The sequence below is a fragment of the Embiotoca jacksoni genome, unplaced genomic scaffold (genome assembly GCF_022577435.1).
Source record: "Embiotoca jacksoni isolate LCO1_2020_lvr unplaced genomic scaffold, fEmbJac1.0.p SCAF_6, whole genome shotgun sequence".
Lineage (NCBI taxonomy): Eukaryota > Metazoa > Chordata > Actinopteri > Embiotocidae > Embiotoca > Embiotoca jacksoni.
The window spans coordinates 16098847-16118074 of record NW_027185414.1 but is presented as its reverse complement, the minus strand read 5'-3'; positions in this window follow the sequence as shown (position 1 = coordinate 16118074).

Genomic DNA, 19228 nt, shown 5'->3' with positions numbered 1-19228 from the left:
AGACTCCTATTCAATTTCTCTCATGAAATACAAAGTTAATGAATTTTTTCCACAAGTCAACACGGTGTCATTCATTAAAATAATTTTAATAATGGAAACAGCGCAAGTTTTACTGAACATTAAAACTTAACACACTAAAAAGTGATAGACATGCTATTAATTACACCAAATTATCAAATAATAAACCAATGTATTTAAACCCAGAAACACATCAAACGAGAAGATGTGTCTGTATCAAACATAACTGTACAGTCATATTACTCCTTGTTGTGAAGTCGCTTGACCATGTTGAGGCAGTAACGTTCTGGGCATCTAATCAATGTAAAAACCTACCCGAGGTTTCTTTCCCTCCACCTGAAAAATGTGACAGGCCAAGTATCTTGCAGCCTCTTCTTTCAATACTGAATGGATAACAGTCCCTAATTTGCTGGCAGAGATCTGTGGCATACTCGAGTGTTCCCCCTCCCACCCTCCCGCCCGCCCGCCCTCCCTCCTTAAGGGAGGACTTCTGAAGTTCTTACAGTAATAAGGCGACAAGTATGCCTTCACGTGTTGAACTACATCAAGCCCACTAATCCTTGTAGAGTGAAGCCGCCCACTGATTTAGATTGTCATTATGTGTTTCATAAACGTTCCACTCTGAGGTTTTATATTCAAAAAATCTGGAGAGGTGGAGGTGGAATAGACGGTGTAAATGGTCCTTTCATTACCATTCATCCCTCTATATGCAGAGTTTAAACAGGGCAACGTGGATGTGCTCGCTCAATGGCTCTGTTCCACCTGAGATGAAAGGCTATTTACATCCAGCGATGATGATGATGGCTGTGGGAGCTGGCATCGTTTCCAGGCGACCGGGTTTCCCAGCTCACCGTCATTTGACAGGCTTTAAGGAGCAGACCGTTAGAGCTCTGCAGACATTGTGACCATCACGCCTAATTGACCACTGGGGCTGTGCCTTAAGTGAAACAGAAGTATAACAACTGAAGAAATGAATCCCTTCCTCCACAGATGGACGTGACAGCACAGACAAATTACAGGTCACCACTTTATATGTGTGAAGCCATATAATTGTCTAATTTGGGATACAGTGAGCCTGATCTTTAAATGTGAAAACTGGACCAGAAGAATGACTGTGAAGCCAGAAGGAAAGTTTTTTATTTTCTGGTCCTGCTCATTTTTATTTCATGCGGCGCTGATAAGTTGATCGCTGATAAGTGTTATTCATTACAATGAGTAAGCCAATTAAAAAGGGAGTTTTATCTAATTTGATAGTTAGACATAATTTGCCAGAGTTTAGACTGAAAACGCTCAGTTAATAGCACGGTTTAATTTAATTTTACACTTTTTTTCTGGAGTATTGGATTAAAAGGATTGAAACTTTGTCTTCCAATTGCACAACTCTATTGGGCTATTTAATTAGCCATTTTTACTGCTCAGACATGCATAAAGCAAAATCCCATACCCCAGAAAATAAATGAATAATTAAAATAAATGTATGCTTAAAGGCAATTAAAGCAGTGACTACTTTAGCAGCTACATTAGTACCACTTGTCCTGGAAAGAGCCTGCAAGGAGAGTAAATGTGCACACTGGTGCTGACTTGTGGTCTTGTAGGTGGAAAATGGCTCCGCAGCAAGCTTGAAGTAAGAAAATGGAGCAACTGAAACAGGTTACTCTATTTTTCATGAACAAGGTCACTTATCAGTGAATGTAATGTCACCAAGTTCTCTTCATCAATTCAATAACAGTGTGAAAGTGAAAAAAAAATAGTTGGGTCATTTCTTTGTAATACACCCCTGGGCTTTTTATTATGACTTCATTTCCCGTTGTAATATTGGAACGTCTCTATAATTGTAAAAGTGTAATAGACTCTAATATAATTTCATTTTGAACCCTGAATGGTCTATGCCATCTCTGCTCAATTTGAGTAGAATAATGATTTTTAATGTCCACACATGGCTTCCCGTGACCTTATTCAATCTGTGGGCTGATCAGGAAATATATTGATTCAATTACAATGCTGATGACAAGTGAACAGAGGAGAGGAGGAGAAAAAAGGTCAGCATATATTTGAAAATGTAAATCTTAACAATGTCTTTTGGGTTTGCTGAAAAAAGCCATTATCAAATGCCATTTGGCTCCAGTGGTATGTAGCCCTCTGCCTTTTCTCCCACACCAATGGGAATAGTTAGAATATGTAGGATAGCCATAGTGGATTTTTCCGTCGTCAGCGTTTGAGTTATATTCAGAGCACGCGCCTCTATTTTGCTATTTGCTACGATTGCGTGGAATATAATGGTTCACATTATTTCTTGAGCATTACATGTCCACGACTGGCCTTTTGGAGACTTCCTAATGACCTTGAGGTAATGACTTTACAATGCTTTTGTATATACCACACAGTTCTTTTGCTGCATAAGCTTCTCTATAAGTAAATTAGCCTGTCTGTGCTCAAACACTGAACAAAGCTCTCAAATTCATTTCTTCTCAAATTACATGCACACCACACCAGGCTCCACTAATTATTTGTTTGGTCATTAAAAACTCATTAAATTTAAACTGTTCATTTGCATACCACTGTGTGTTGCATCATAAATTATTAATTGAAGATAAATAAATGAATTCAATTAGAAAAATAAGTAATGTAACATATGCGCCAACAGAGATCTCGTGTTTGTCTTTCTTTTGACATTGAGGTTTTGCTTTGGATAAACAGTGTGCCACCGCTCCTCTCCCGGTAGCCTGAATGAAGAGCTTGCACACAGAAAGGGATCTTTGTTAAAAAAGAATGACGGCACAAAATGGGAATTCCAGACAGCCGATTTGAGGTGGTGATGGTGAGTGCGGATCGCAGCTGCTTGGCAAAGATGAACATACTGCTAAATTCTTTCTACACACAGAAGTGTAAAATATTGTCCACTCTTCTGTTTTACATTTCACTGATTAACTCCCCCTCCCCTGCTGTCACTGTTTGGCTTTGATGAATTTGAATAAATTGACTTTTTTTCTCTTGCTGACAAATATTTAAGCAAACCAGCCAAAGAAATGCAATTTTCCTTAACCCAACTCATTACCTCACATCTGCATGTGTTTTGTGGTTGGATCATCTTGTCTCAGGGCTGGAATAATATTCCATCTCATCGCAAACAATTACACTGCAACCCAACTCTCGTGATTTTACTTAGTGGGTTTTTTTGGCTTGTTTTTTTGATGACTGCGGCTGTCGCTGTTCATGTGGCTCTTGTTGTTTCAGTTACTTTATATGCCCATTATTTTCCAGTTCCAGGGATTGGTAAATGTTCACCCTTTTTCAAATCACTTCATTAATTAAATGGGATTGGGAAAGGTTCTGAGCTAATGGATTAGACTGAGGCTGGCTGGTGCAGGCGTTTTACCAGAGGTCACATTTCATTTGCTGCCTATGTCAAGCGACCAGCAGCAGGGCCTCAGAGGCAATCTAATCAATGTCTGCATGCCGTAGCCCTTGAATGAATCCATTAAAGTTATGTGGATGCATCCTGCACAGAGGAAAAGAAAGTCTCCTGATACCTCTGATAGAAATTAGCCATGAATTAGGAGAGAGGCTGGGCTCATTCTGGATTCCAGCCAAAGCAGAATTAATAGGCCATCAGAGCCTCTTGTGTGTTAAATCCCATTTGTTCGCCCATGGTTTATGAAAGTGCCTCCTCCGTTGCTTCAGGCCTGGTGTGAGACCCCCGAACACCCACCACAGAACTTCACTCATTAAATAAATTTCTGGGAGGAGACAAGGCAGGGAGGGCTGCAGATCGGGGACACGGCTGCAATTTAGGCCTGTGTTGTTGAAGATGATGATTCTGAAGGGCCGGACTGAGCTGGGGTTGTGATTACATTTGGGGTTTGGACGGGCTTAGTCTGTGGCCAGGAATGGAGCTAAGAGGACTTTAGCGGGACACTGGGGGGACGATAGTCATGTGGGCCTCTTCAGCACCAACTTTATCTCAGCAGTGTCCACTAATCCCACAAATTGATCCTCAGTGTTTCTGTGTTTAAGTGGAGGGAAAGCTCTGACCAAATCTCTTTGGAAAAGAACGTCTGAAATGCCTAAACCGATCAGAGGGAGAAGGTTCACCCTGCAATTTTTCAAGCACTTTGTGGCACACAATCATTATTTTCTGTATGCCTGAAAACACGCTGCATCATATGAGCTAATTAGTGGACATATACTTTACTTAAAGAGTAACAGCTTTTGGCATGTCTGACTCACTAAGTCAAGAAGTCAGAGCTTGGAGTTTGTTGCTTGGAACAAGATATGTTCTCCTGTATGATTTTCTTCATCACTGTATGTCTGATAATCGGCTCAATGTTTTCTAGTTTTCAGCTTCAGTTGGACCAATTAATCACCATGATTACAATTATAATTATTAATAAATGAACCAAACTGTTTGTCTGCTGTAACGTAACCAGGAAATAGCAGGTCTAGCTGAATGTAGCTTCCTACAGACAGTAGAAACCAAACTTCTAAGTACTTCTAAGCCCAAAGAGGACAACATGTGTTTGTTAGGATACAGATTACTTTTTTTAAAACCCTTGTTTTTAATAGCACATCCACTGTGTTGTCCTTCCCCCACTCAGTGCCATCCGGTCCTGGATGCTTTCAGAGTTTTAAATAAGTGTCGGTGGCCTCGTCTTACTCTTCAATGAAATTGAGAAACTCCGATGTTCCCCAGTTTAACCCTAAACCTTATCGGAACCGTATCTCAGAACAGCTCATGTCATATTAAGTGAATGCGGAGCAGGAATACATATTTTTCAGGTTATAATTATGCACCATACATACCTGGGGACCATATGACTCCGATCCATGTAGAAGATGTGGGTAAGGTTAATGCTATTTTAAGAAGCAGCATTGTTCTTTTAGAGTAAAGCTGGTGGAGTCATTTTTATGCTCTGCCAGACTATTTTTCACAGCTTCAGTTTTCACTGTGATTATAGTCTGAAACCTCTGTTAGCATTGATGTCGCACAGCGACCAGTGTCAGGGGTTAAGTTCGAAGACGTTGAAGCCCAGCGTTTTTTTCTGAACTCCCAGTTTTGGACTGTTTCGGCACATACCAATTTAGTAAAGCAGCTCCAATAGTTTCAAAATTAACATCAGGTCTAAGCCCAATAAGATGCAACGACGGCAAACGATTCCCTCCAGAGCGTACCCAGACCTATATATTCACACAGTGAACTTACGTCGGGTAACGCCGGGCTCGCTCTATATAGCCCATAATGGGACTCTGCAGCCACTTCATATGACTCGGGCTGTGGTGGTTTATGGTTAGGGTAACTCTTATTTTCTACTGGGCACAGGTCCATCACGTTGTGTGTGTGTGAGAGCAATTTGTTCCGGCTTCATACCCCACCAGAAGCGTTTTGGAAGTGAAACCTTTAGGCTGCCTGTTTTTATTTTTTTTTATTTTCTGAGTTGGACATTTTTCCTCGGGTTTTGTGCTTTTAGCGGGTAAATGTTGCTAAAAAGTAAATACAGTTTGCTGTGTTTTCTTTGTTTAAAAAAAAAACCAACATTCATCCTCATAATTATTTCACAACTATTTCACATACCGTGCCTGTTAGCAGGAGGACAACGCATTTCTTGTACTGCTTTAAAGACGTTGATGTAGTGATGTGACATAAGATCTGGAGTTTTCCTCTGTCTGACTTTCCAGCTGATTTGCTCTGTGCAGCTTGATGCGATCTCTGTCCGGGAAAAATACACTAGCCAAGGAAAAAAAAAAGTTTCTAGCCATAACCTCAGGGTTTTTCATCAACCGTAATCAAGGCTTTGTAGTCTGAACCTTGACCATGTTTTGTTTTTCTAAACCACGTGACGATTATACGCTTCCCTCTAGTGGACGGGCTTGTGTATTACATGCTTAGCCATGATACCAGGTTGCTACAGTAATTTAATTGTGTGTGTAGCTATTCTGTGGATCCAAGTCACACCCACCAATCGAAGACTCTTGTATCATCTGTTAGCATAGACCTCGCCCATTACATTCACTTTAACTTGCCAGCAAAACGTTTTGAGTCACAAACACCTCAGAAAGAGTCCCCAATATCTACATAGCTTGAGAGCTACCCTCATGTTTTTAATGTAACCAAACACTGGCTCTAAAATGGAACTTTCGCGTTTTTAGCAGATCAGTAGATCTTCTTAATGGTTTTGAAGTGGAGCGGGGGGGGGGGGGGGGGGGGGGTTACTCCTGTAACAAATAAGCACAGGACCTAACAAACACTCATAAACTTGGAGAGTTTCCAAAAGTAGAAAGGGAGGTGGAGCCTCCTGTGGAACCAGACATCCTCTCTACTTTTAAGAGTATTATTAAAACTTTCCTTTTTCATAAAGCTTTTAGTTGGCTGGCTCATGGGACATCGAACCATCCCTCAGGCTGCAGTAGGCATAGGTTGCTAAAAAAAAATTAAATTGATGTTTGATGAGGTTGTTTATTAGTTAACTTGCTTGTATACCATTGCACCTCAAGTGGGATACCATCATCCACTTTTCAATCTCGTTGTCTCTAACAGCACACTGTGGGAACATAAATAAAGGAAAATAAATAAAATAATCAATTAGTGGTATGATTTCTTTTTAGTTTCTCGGTATATTACACAATATTAAGGGCTGAAAACAGGAAAACAAACTCTTTTTTTTTTGGTAAATATCGGGGAAAAAAATATTGATTCGTTTTTTATGTTTTGTTTGCCAGATTAAATGGAATATTTGAATTATCGGATGATACACCATTTTTATACTGAGAGTTTGTAGTCAGAAACAAAGCAGAAAACATCAACTTTTCTTCTAGCCTCATTTGAATCCGTGTGTATGCAACAGAAACATACTGACTCACCTTGACAAAGCAGCAATAACCTCCAAATGAACTGGTTCCATACAAATCACGCAGCCAACCAAAATAACGCAAGAGATGTGCAGCTCAGAGGGGAGGCCTCAAACTGCTGCTGCACAGAGAAGTTTGCATACTGAACCCACTGGAGAGCCATTACAGCTCAACCGCTCTTTTCACTGCGCTGATAAACAACAATTCCCAGAGTCCCCTAGTCCTCCACTGTCCAAATTTACATGAGGTTTGGGGGCTTCAGCAAATGTGAGGGATAGAGGTCAGAGCAAGTCTGTATTCACAAACACACGCAACACAAGGAGAATGACAACTTTCCCTAAAATACCTGGACAATTCAACAACCAACTTTTAGAGTGCTTGAATACACAAATACACCTGAATGTACACATACAGTATCCATGCCGATAAATACATGAATGCAATGTGCACATGGTATGTTCGTACGCACATGGACACTCATACCGGCGCGGTTATTTTCATGCTGTTATAGACACACTATATGTAAATGAGATCTAAAATGGCTCTCATGCTTGCCCTCTTCCTCCGGTGCCAGAGTCACGCATCATTGTCAGCAGCCGGCAAAACAAGATGAAATAAAATTCTAAGCCGTCCTGGCAGTCAAGGACACCATTCCCTCACCGTAATAGCCTGTATCGCCTAGCCACTCCATGTGTAGCTTTTCTTCATTGCTCTGGGCTTTTATTCCTGGCAATAAGCTCTTTATCACTCCTCAACACAATTCATTTAAAACCACCGTCAAGAAGCAATCAAACCTTAAGTAAGAGGATTCAAAGTCAGTGTGTTATTGTTAAGCAAAGTAGCATTACTTCATTTACATAATTCACCCAGACAGAGATGCCAAATAGGTAATAATAAAGAACAGGACGAGGGAAAATAAACAGTTAATATTTTTCTCATTTTTTGGATCCCCAAATTTAAATGCAGCACTTTATCCGCCTTTGTTGTTTCCTCTTCTGTCCTTTCTTGCAGTTGCCTCCTTCTCTGCCTCCAGAATGACATTATGTTTGGGTTAGTTGTCTTTCTGCCTCGGACACCTATGATTTAGCAATTCTTGACATATCCATTACACCTCACAGATTGGCTGTTCTCCGTTCCCTGTGTTTCGGAAACCTATAGAAATGACATGTACCCTTCCCATTTTTTTTCTCAGATGTCCTCGATTCACAGGTGGTGCATTTAGAAAGAAGTGGATTCTAATTTCAGGAGTGTTCCCTTACTATTAACTATAGCTACAGGAGGGACATCAATCTTGACAAGGTCTTTTTGAACCACGTCTAAAAATGCAATACCGTTGTGTATTTTTCACCTGCTCTCCACAGCCTGACCGTAGATGGGCATTTTGACTGCGGGTTTTATGATTTACTATCTGCATTATTTTCGTCTCTATAACGGTGTTTGTGAAATGGTTCACATGTCATCATTGTGTGCCTTTTATATGTTGATTGCTTAGGTAGAGTGACTTGTCTCTTCTCCTCTACAGCAGAAAGCCAATCAATTGTATAACAGGTCCGATGGTAGATAGAATCAATGGCATCATCACCACAATCATCTTCATCCTCCCCAGCAATGTTTACTTTACTGAGCTGCAGCTTCCACCTCCAGCACCTCAGTCGTCTTTCAGTGATGTTTACTTGAGGATTGATCTTTATCCTCACGTATTTGCTGTTCCACTGAATCTTGATTTTTACATTCTTGACTGTCGACATTAATTGATCCAGTGAAAGAGGAAGTTCATCAGGCAGCAACTGAATCAACCCGCCAATAGATTCTGCAAAACCGCATAGCCAAAAGGTCACAATGTGCCCCTGTAACAATGATGCTAACATCCGTATTAATTATACTTTGATTTCCAATACACAGAAAATTTTGTTTCTTTTGATAGGTTTGTTTGAACAGCAAATTTTACACATCAAATTTAACACACTTATTCTGTATAGCATTCTAAATCTTTTTTTTTTTTTTTTTCATAAAATATCTCTTTAAGTATAACCTCCCAAAGTTGGACACAATCAATTTAACACCATATTTGTTTCATTAAATCAGCTATAATGAGGTCGTCCTTGGCGTACACATTTTAGAGTGGTTTTTAGTTTCAAGTAATTATTAAACGGCCCAATAAATTCTTGTGTTTGTTAACATAGTTGTACGTGTGATGGTTTAATTCCATGTCCACTGTCCCCTCCCTCCAGTGCTTTCTATTTAATACACCAACTTCATCACCAGGGAGATTAAAGCTAATGCCTAAAGGAGCACAGACCAAAATTGAAAAGAATTAACTGTAATTAGCACGCTAACCAATGGCTAATACGAAAGCAATTGTTCTATTTTTATTATATAACCTGTAATCTTACTCTTGAGAACCTCATTTTCAATCTTAGTGCTGCTAGAGAGTTATTTTAATACACATCATTTCATTTTGGAGCATTTTTTTCTTCCAGCTTTGCTCTCTTCTCGCCAGGGTCTTTACCTTTTATGTTGTGTCCTTTAGCAAATGCAGCACAACACCGAACGATAGGTAAGCCCACATCAAGCTCAGCATCGTTACACCAGCACCACAGCCACAGCAGGCAGTACCGCACATAAAAGAGCCTGCTAACTGTTCCTTCAGCCTGTAAACTCAGCTAATTAACAGTAGCTTCATGCTTTTTGTACATTGCCAGCTCTGTGTGTTTCTTCAAGGCCACAGGATATAAGCCGTGCAACAATCTACAAGCCAATTGTCAGAGACAGGGAAAAAAAAAAAGTGAGACAGGTAGTAGTGAGCAGGGATTTATTGGCTCCGATAGTTATTGGATGGAGGGTTTTTTTTCCACTTTTCTCACCTTCTGCTTGGTGTTTTTGCTGCCCTCAGTAGTGTCTTTCCACACCGACATAATGAAAATAATAATAATGATAAGAATAGCATCACTTCAATCTCACTTTCAGTGATTACATTGTTCCACCCGTTTCCGTTTCTGCTTAAATTATATTTAACTTCATCTGCTGTGGTCCGCAAACAGGATTACTGGTACTTATCTGAAATGAAAGTGCATTTTTAACGCAGTTTAATAACGAGAGTGGAAAATCCAGTCCACAGCAATAAAGCTGAAACTAATTCATTTCAATGGCTGTCGGCACAGAGTGTTTCAATTCTTCCTCACATGCCTATTCCCGCTCTGAAAAACTGTAAAAGAAAGGAGGCAGAAGGCCATTTGTGTAATCTGCTGCTGCCTGACATGAGCATGGTGATTACAGAAACACTGAAGAATCTTCATCCAGCTTTTAAGAGCCTCTTAAAAGAGGCACTAAAAGGCCAACTTAAAAGCAACCAAGATCATCAAACTCTGCAACTTTTCTTAAGAGTCTTGAGCAGAGTGGAGGGTGAAGGGGTGGACTGGTTGGATGGAGGAGAGTGAAACTACCGCATGTCCTCATGCATCTAAAGTGGTCAGCAGTTTGAACTCGTCCGTGCCTCCTGTTCCATTATGGAATAGTAACACAGGGGCCTGTTTGTTCGCCAAACACAATTAACAAGGTTTCTGCTGCACATCAATACTGCTATTTGCATAGGATATTGATCTGAAGTCCTTATAATCACAAAATGTTAATTGCACCAATTAATTCTCAATCTGTTTGTGCCCTTGTCTGGCCGCCTTGAGCCCTGAAGGTCAGTGTGAAAATGAACTGCTCTTTGATTCTCCTCCAGGAAAAGATTTTTCCCAAGACAACACAGTTTGCTACTCTGAAATCAAAAGGCCCTACCATCCTTTATCATTATTATCATTCCATGTGAGTAGCAGCTAATGGGTTTGAAATCTTGTGATCTGATTTGTCCTTTTAAACAAGGTTTTTCTTGTCTCGTTCATTAACCAGGGCTGCCGCCACTTCTCTTCAGATCCACGGCTATTTACACCTCAAAGACACAGTATCCCCCTCTATACTGACTAATAAGTCATTTTCTGAGACAGTGCGTTGCCCATTTGATTCATAGCCCATACGTATTGCATGTGTGTTTCCCTCTGTCTCTGGTCTTGCTGTTACACCATGTTATTGCATGCTGAAGCGTGACCTCGTGGTTTATTGTCTGTTTGAGATGATCAGAATAATAAGTCAGAACTCTCCTGCCTGTGACATGTAGGTAACCCTCTTCCTTTGTTATGTACTACACTCGTTTTTTTGTTTGTCCAGCCATGACACCACATAGGATATTGCAGTAGTCATAAGAGTCATTGGAGTACATATGATTTTATATATAAACCAATATAAATAATAATCTCTATAAATATAGATATCCATATACTGTAAATGACTTCTTTAAGTGGTGGGAACAAATTACATTTTTGCACCGGCTGTATTTGCCAGTATTGATTGGAGTCTGCGTTAATTGCTTTTCCCTCTATCTTGATACGGTCAACAACAAGAATGCAATTATAGGTTTTGCAACGTGTTTCACTCACTGATATCTGTACATAACAGTGCACAAGGACCTCTCTTCCAGTCCCCGTCATCCATGCCTGAACACAGCCAAATGAAAAATGAGCCACCCTGTGTGAAAGATGAATTTCAATCCACTACACCTGTGCCACCCCCCTCCCCCCCCAAATGAAAGGACTGATTGCCTCCAATTGCATATTTAAAATGCTTAATTCCTCCATTAAGAAACCTATTTACATGAATTAGGGACAATTAGCATTTTCAGACCCACTTCAACTTTGTTCGCCCCCATCCATTAACATTTGAAAGTGTCGGCTGCCAGACACAAGAAAGCCCCTCCATCTGATTTGTGCTGACCCCTATGACGGCTGCCTGGATGGAGTTTTTTTTTTTTTTTTTTTTTTTTTTTTTTTTATCTGTACCACCTCACTAAGGAGGGAGGAGGGGTGAAGAGGATAAACTGAGGGACTATAGTAAGTCACCTCATTATGGTTAATCAACAAAAGCCAGTGAATGAAAGACAACAGAGTGAAGGGCAAAAGGATATCTAATTGAGAGAAGCTAAGGTGCAGGTCTACAACCTCACACGCCTTTTATCTAATGGATAGTAGATTCATTTTATGTGGCAGAGCCCGTGCGCTGTCTGTTAAACGCTGAACAGTCAAGGGAAAACGAAAGGAAAAATCTATGGTCTCTAAACTGTCAGTAAGTAATGGAAATAATGAAGAAAGAAGTTGATAAAAGAGGGGAGGATGAATTTCAGGGTATGCACCTGTCAGGTTTCTGAAATTATTGGACCTTGTAACCAAATCCAGTCAACACAACGGAAAATGAGGTCTCAGTGAAGACTGTTTGTGCACAGCCTTGAGTATTTTCATCGGTCAGCAATTACAGCGTCTGATTCAAAGTGCTTACACATCCTTAAGATGAGCTTTTTGATGGAGAAAAGCTGTCATCTTCTAATGAAGATGACAGAGGCTATTTCACTCTCCAGAGAATTTATTAGAAAAAGGGGCCTCACATCATGTGAGTCATATGTAATGCTTTTTATTATTGTAGTCACAGGCAAGAGAGGAAGAGAGACCTTGTTTTGATGATTATATTCACTCTTGAAAATATATTAATATCTCTTAGAGTTGCATAAATCCCTATGTGTATGTTTGTACAAGTGTGTGAGTGAGTCTATTTGTAGAACTATCTTTAAGAGGACCAGCTTTCATTTTAGACTATCAGAGTGAGGACAATTTGACAAAGTAAAGACATTGTGTCTGGTCATCACTTTCTCACAGCCTATCAAAGGGTTATTGAGGGATTAAGTTTTGATTTTAGGTTTAGATTTAGATTTAGGTCTAGGGTAGGGTAAGGGCAAGGGCCTTTTAGGGTGAGGGACTATTATGTCCTCACAAAGCTGTAAAATGTGTGTGTGTGTGTGTGTGTGTGTGTGTGTGTGAGAGAGAGAGAGAGAGAGAGAGAGCAATAGAGGGATTGTAGTAGCATGAATACATTTGTATGTTCTTTTGGGTTAATAACACTAAAACGCATTTATATACCCCAAATTGTAAATGTCATAAATACCTCAAGTTTAAAAAAAATAAAATAAAAAAAAAAAGTTTGGTAATTTTGAACTTAAAACCAGCATCTTTTAAGACCCAACCTGACTTAACTTTTCTGCTGAATCGGAGACTTGAAGCTGTACAGTGTTTTTGCTGTATTTTATCCATTACTGACTAGTAACTCATACCCAGCTAATGCATCACATTGGTTGTAATCTGTCTCTATCCCTCGTGCCACTGGGCATTTGTATTTTGAATTGCATCACATGACACGGATGGATGCAGACAATTGGTACAGTCAGAGAGAACAGATGAGAAATCTCTTAATAAGTTACATTTGAAAATAACAAAACCCGACCGAAGCCTGAAGCTTCATCAGGCCTTATTGTGTTTGAGTCAGATAACAGCGTTCATGTGCTATATGCAGGAAGCTGTTATTTTGGACATGAAAGGGTGAGCTAATGTCGGAAATGAACTTACTTTATGAATTCATGCTCTGACCCGGTAATGCTGAGAGAGTTTGATTCTGGTGAGAGCTTGCAACCTACGAGAAACATTCAGCAGTGACAGGAAAGTAACTACTTGATGTGAAGCTAAGTTTAAGAACAGAGTCAGGTTTAAAGTATCCAGTCAGCCAAATCATAGAAAACATTTCCCCCACTTACCCCATGTGGTATTAAACCAAGAAGACTGCTCTGAAGTCTCTTATTCACTTTGACCACCTTTAATTCAGACCTCAAACTTGATTAAACATTGGAATTGAATGTAAAGAGGAAATATGCAACAGAAGTAGGCTGAATGTGGCAGCCATTAACTCCAAGCTTTAAATTATAAAGATGAGAAGGGCTGGAAAGAGGGTTGTTTTCCGCTCAGTAACTTCCTTAGAAAAAGGCTTTCTATCTGGCCAGGAGTTTTTGCTAGCTACAGGGCTTTGCTCTTGAACTAAGTTTGAGAAGATGGCTTGAAGTGGCCTCCTCACCAGTTCAAACACCACTTTGTACAACAAGAGGTAACATTGAGATGGTTGACCTTCAAATGTGAAACACTTCTCTGTACTGCTCAACAACAGAACTGTCTTTGCAAACAGCATGAAACAAAATCACACTTCTGGTAAAGAAAGACTGGAAGTGTGTTCATGCTAAACATCACCGTGTGATACGGAAATTACAGCTGGCAGTCTTAAGCCAGCCAACGTGACTGGCGACTAGATTTTTTTTTTTCTTCCCTTTATATCTTCCCGAGTTTGTTGAAAGTGGTTATTCACCAAACTCTGCAGGACAGCCACTGAATTTACCGACTAGCTGCAGCTAACTCGGTGAATAATCTCCATCTTTTTGGACGCTCCTCCTCTTGAAATGTTCAACATTCAACCTGTTTACCCAAGACAGAGTGAACAGTCCACAGAAAATACTACTACAACACCAGGTCTGGTCTCAGATCAGATTACATGCACTTTATATTTATATGTCCCTTTATTGCAATTCTTCTGTACATTTTTCATTTTCATTCAGTGTTGACATAAACGTCTGCCATTTTCAGTCAGTAGAGAAGTTCATCACATCATTGTGTAGTGCAGTATAGTACAGAGCTACCCATGGTCACAACACCACCAATGTCTCAAAGTAGTTGAATAAATATGTTTCCTGGACTGGACGCGTACAATGTCAACGTATGAAAATGGTCTTGTGGCATGAGACAGAAATAACTCAGTAACTTGTTGATGAAAATAATCAAATAAATATCAATATAAAGCGTGCCACCATTAATAACTAAATGGACACCAGTATCAATGCATGGACATCTACACACGATCATGTTGTAATAAACACAATGCAGCCTGTTTGAATGGTCTCATTGTCTGTATTGCAAGGACAAGTCCTTCATACTATCATAATTGTGCTATTGATTATACATAACTCACTTTGTCTGATTATGATTACAATTTAATATTGGCTTTCCGTGTGCGATGAATTTGCTCTCCTGGTGTCAGTCTTGTTGACTTGTATGATCTATGATTCATCAATACCATTGATTCCCCCAAAGTTCATCCATCCATATGTGACTGGCATACCAGCATTTTACATAGAAAAGATTGAGGGGAGGCAATCTGCATGTCAGCAAAATGTCACCATAATTGAACTTGGCTGATGTTATTGTCCCTTAACGAACTTCTGACTGTTTTATAAACAGGACTGAGACAAGAGACATCAGTCACCAGGGACACTGTTAACATTACCAAGGACAACCTCACATTAAACTGGAGCAGCAGACCCACATCTATCTATCTATCTATCTATCTATCTATCTATCTATCTATCTATCTATCTATCTATCTATCTATCTATCTATCTATCTATCTATCTATCTATCTATCTATCTATTATCTCTGTCTATCCATCTATCTATCTATCTATCTATCTATCTATCTATCTATCTATCTATCTATTATCTCTGTCTATCCATCTATCTATCTATCTATCTATCTATCTATCTATCTATCTATCTATCTATCTATCTATCTATCTATCTATCTATCTATCTATCTATCTATCTACCTACCTACCTACCTACCTATCTATCTATCTATCTATCTATCTATCTATCTATCTATCTATCTATCTATCTATCTATCTATCTATCTATCTATCTATTATCTCTGTCTATCCATCTATCTATCTATCTATCTATCTATCTATCTATCTATCTATCTATCTATCTATCTATCTATCTATCTATCTATCTATCTATCTATCTATCTATCTATCTATCTATCTATCTATTATCTCTGTCTATCCATCTATCTATCTATCTATCTATCTATCTATCTATCTATCTATCTATCTATCTATCTATCTATCTATCTATCTATCTATCTACCTACCTACCTACCTACCTATCTATCTATCTATCTATCTATCTATCTATCTATCTATCTATCTATCTATCTATCTATCTATCTATCTATCTATCTATCTATCTATCTATCTATCTATCTATCTATTATCTCTGTCTATCCATCTATCTATCTATCTATCTATCTATCTATCTATCTATCTATCTATCTATCTATCTATCTATCTATCTATCTATCTATCTATCTACCTACCTACCTATCTATCTATCTATCTATCTATCTATCTATCTATCTATCTATCTATCTATCTATCTATCTATCTATCTATCTATCTATCTATCTATCTATTTATCTATCTATTTATCTATCTACCTACCTACCTACCTATCTACCTATCTATCTATCTATCTATCTATCTATCTATCTATCTATCTATCTATCTATCTATCTATCTATCTATCTATCTATCTATCTATCTATCTACCTACCTATATATATATCTCCACAGTGATGACAATAGATGTGTTCAGTTTACAGAACAAAAGGAAACATGTAGTTCTACAATAGCAGAAGAATGACAGCAGACTGAGGCTAATTGGACAGGGCCTGTCACTGATTACAGATGCCCTGTGTGTGTGTGTGTGTGTGTGTGTGTGTGTGTGTGTGTGTGTGTGTGTGTGTGTGTGTGTGTGTGTGTGCGCGCGCGCCCCCCGTCTGTTCCTTGCGTGGGTGCATGGCTATTCAGTCCACACACACCTGTGTGTCTCTGGCAATTGCTCTGCTGGTGGACACCGCTGTGACAGTGGGCTGCCCTCAGAGGTCTCTGGATATCCAGTGTAAATCCAGCCCAGTGGAGCTGTGAAAAAAGCTAATAATATGTTATTGCAGTCTAGGTCCCCCTGTCGCCTCTCCATCAGAGGACCACTGTCACCTTACACATGGACCACGGTGTGATAATGGACAATAATGCGGAGTAGCTGAGAGTGAGAAGTCCAATCTGCCTCCTGAGTGGTAAAAGGGCTGAGAGGAAAGCACACCCCATATGCTGCCTGAGAGCTCCTGACTCTGAGGCCGTGTGTCATCCTATCATGAACCTCTGTGCACCCCTTCCAATAGGTAATCATACCACTGATTATTATCTTATTTCATCAATTGTAAAGGTGCAGTCTTGACAAGAGGGGTCCGGTGTGGCATTTCTCAATGCAAAACTCACTAATTACTTTCTTTTCCACTGATAAGTAATGCTAACTGGTGAATGCTACTCTGCAGCTTTGTTTTTGTTATTATCCTTTTTTAGACATCCAGATCTTGAAGCAGCTACACACAGGACCGTTGCCTAATTGTTTCATCATGATGTGTTTATTCATATTTAATGTGGAAGCATTTTCTCCTGCAAAAACATGGTCATTAGTGGGAGCTACACAAAGAAATAAATAACCAGATTTGTTGTGAGAGTGTTTAAATCTCTCAAAGAGAATCTAAAATCACGTTATCAGCTGTGACTCCGGGCGTGTTTGTGGTTAGTGAAGCACTACTGCACATTAGCCAATGAACTATTGTTAGGATTTCTTTGTTTAGACCCAAAGTTTGATAAAATAACCTTCAGAACAAAAGTAACAATTCCGTTTTCAAACCTAAACATATTAAATATGCTTCCTTTGATCACCCCACATTTCTGTTTTTTTCTCAGTGAAATGTTTCCCTGTTGGGAAAATGTGAGAATACTAAAACTTCCAGCTGGACTGATGCCTCTAGTGGCAGCTGAAGGCAAAACCCTCCCCACTAAAACTTCTCTTAAAACTTCAACGCGGTTTGAGGATGGTTGTTGAATTTTATAATCTTCTGAACTATGTTTTATAGTTTGTACATGCGGCACATGTAGGCATGGCAACTTGGTGGGAGCAAAATACAACTACAGTTTTTTCATGGCTCTGCATAAGACATGTAAGACACAAGACAATCCTTTCCTGTTGTCACACAAGCCTCACAGCAGCTTCTAAATTTATCAAGCTAGAGTACATTCATGACAGCAAATTACAGGCTGCCTTTCTAATTCTAATTATTGTGATGCTGAGAGGGCACAGAGGGCATTTTATTTTCTGTCTGTTGATTGAATTCTTGCCTCTTTTCCTGGGTTGTATTTTGGTGCGTGACCATGGGCTTTGTGGTTTTCTAAGCCTCATGGGACCAATTCCCATTATTTACTTGACTGTGACCCCATATCGTGACCCCTCAAGTCTCTCATTCTCCAGAAGCCTACTTTTAAATTGCTCATCTAATGGCGACCTGCATTTTTACTGAACTGTAATGAATGTTCCAATTACGCTGAAGGTGATGGAGGCGATTTTCCTATGATAGAGGAGGTGATTGGATCTCCCACACTCCATTTCACTATCTCTCTGCTCTCCAGGCATTCCCACAGACCCGTGGTCACCACTGGCTGTTGGGAGGAAGCGAAGCCTCTACTTGTGGTAATGCACCCTCTCAGTGCACTGCCAAGCCGCGCACCAATGAGGTGACTACAGAATTAAGTGCTTGAAATAAATGAATTCATTCTGGCAGAAATGTGTCAAATGACCTTTCCGCTGCTCATTACACATGGTGCACATTACACCAGAGAAATGCTCCTGTTGTCCGGGCTCTTTTGTTTCCCTCCTCTTGTCTGCCTTGTCAAAGGGGAATGGTAATTAATTGAAATCATTTCCATGTGTAAGGTTGTGTAGATCCCTCCTCAAGGTGTGTCAATGGGTCGATAGATATTTGGAGTGCATAGTGGAGTCGGGTGATAAGAACTCCAGTCGTACCGCGCTAAATGACTGCAAAAGCTTCATAAAACCAATTCAAGGGCAGAATGAGTTTGAGGGCAAGAAGTAGCACAAAGAGAGGGGGAAAGGCATTGTCCCCAGCGGACTGTATTCTGACAGCAGTGACGACGGTCACTATCCACAGAAATTGCAGTGTTTTGGATCATTCAAGGCTGGGCACATTTTTCATTTTCCATCCTTTTTTTTTTTTTCCCCTCCCTCTGATTAAAAGGTTGTTTGTGAGAACTGAAGAGTCTCCTTGGAGGTGGCATCCTCCTGCTTGACTGAATGCGGGGCATTTCACCCAGCTCTGTGCACAAGAGAGGAGAGATTATCCTAATGCAGAGGCTGCTTGTCTGCCTGCCAAAGAGAGATGTGGCTTTAAGAGGGCCATACATGGTGTTGATTAGTTTTACTGAGCGGGTATGCAGAGACCAATAAATTAAATATGAATAAATTAAAAATGTACTCTAGCAGAAAATTGCTTGGAAAACAACCGCCTCCCCATTAAAATATGTATAGTAATGCCTTTTATGTGAAGTAACTTGGGATTAGATATCACTGTAAATTAACACACCATCCAACCGTAGTCAAGAACTTTTCACTTTTAACAAGGACTTATGAAAGAGGTATTTACTCCAGTGTGTTCAGTAATTAATTTGATATTCAAATGAGCTTACAGTATGTATTATAATTGCAAA